General features: G+C 45.0%; 1 non-coding gene across 1 annotated transcript; it reads right to left on the reverse strand.

Moving 5' to 3' along the window:
- Positions 1–965: 965 nt before the first annotated feature.
- LOC133058047 (U6 spliceosomal RNA) lies at positions 966–1,072 on the reverse strand. Its single transcript, XR_009693172.1, has one exon. It is a non-coding gene; the product is annotated as a U6 spliceosomal RNA (small nuclear RNA).
- Between the last annotated feature and the right edge of the window lie 243 nt (positions 1,073–1,315).

Genomic DNA, 1,315 nt, shown 5'->3' on the forward strand with positions numbered 1-1,315 from the left:
TAACATTCCAGGTTCCTATGCAATATTGTTCTTTATAACATTGGAGTTTACTTCCATCACCAGTCACATCCACAGCTGAGTGTTGTTTTCACTTTGGGTCTGTCTCTTCATTCTTTCTGGAGTTATTTCTCCACTCTTCTCTAGTAGCATATTGGGCACCTACTGACCTGGGGAGTTCATTCTTCAGTGTCATATCTTTTTGCTTTTTCATACCGTTCATGGGGTTTTCTTTCTTTCTTTTTTTCATGATGTTTTCAAGGCAAGACTACTGAAGTGGTTTGCCATTCCCTTCTCCAGTGGGACCACATTTTGTCAGAACTCTCCACCATGACCCCATCCATCTTGGGTGGCCCTACAGGGCATGGCTCATAGTTTCATTGTTAGACAAGGCTGTGGTCCCTGTGATCAGTTTGGTTAGTTTTCTGTGATTGTGGTTTTCATTTCTGGCTGCCCTCTGATGAATAAGAATAAGAGGCTTATGGAAGCTTCCTGATGGGAGAGACTGACTGAGGGGGAAACTGGGTCTTGTTTTGATGGGTGGACCTTGCTTAGTATATCTTTAATACAATTTTCTGTTGATAGGCAGGGCTGTGTTCCCTCCCTGTTGTTTGGCCTGAGGCCTCCACTGGAGACTCCTGGACACTCACAGGCAAGTCAAACTCAGTCTCTTGTGAGGACACTGGTCCTTTCTCCTGGCTCTTGGTATGCACAAGGTTTTGTTTGTGCCCCTCCAAGAGTCTGTTTCCCCAATTCTGTGGAAGTTCTGTAATCAAATCCCACTGGCTTCCAAAGTCAAATTTGCTGGGGGTTCTAATTGCTTTGCTGGATCCCCAGGTTGGGAAATCTGTTGTGGGTCCTAGAACTTTATTTCTTTTTTTTTTATTTAATAAAGTTTTATTTTTCAAAATGTACAGCTAGTGGGACCTGTTCATGCATCTTCACCAGCAGCTGGGGCATCTGCACCCAAAAATATGGAACGCTTCACAAATTTGCATGTCATCCTTGCACAGGGGCCATGCTAATCTTCTCTGTATCATTCCAATTTTAGTATATGTACTGCCAAAGTGAGCACCCTAGAACTTTCTTAACAGTGAGAGAATTTCTTTGGTATAATTGTTTTGCAGTTTTTGGGTCATCTGCTTGGCAGCTCTGGTGGAGCTAACGGCGACCTCCTCCAAATGCTGTGTGACCCAAATCTGCCACAGCCAGAGCCCCTGTCCCCGTGTCAGGCCATTGCTGACCTGTGCCTCCACAGGAGACACTCAAACACTCAAAGGCAGGTCTGAGTCAGTCTATATGGGGGCCTCTGGGTTTG

The sequence above is a fragment of the Dama dama genome, chromosome 5 (genome assembly GCF_033118175.1).
Source record: "Dama dama isolate Ldn47 chromosome 5, ASM3311817v1, whole genome shotgun sequence".
Taxonomy (NCBI): domain Eukaryota; kingdom Metazoa; phylum Chordata; class Mammalia; order Artiodactyla; family Cervidae; genus Dama; species Dama dama.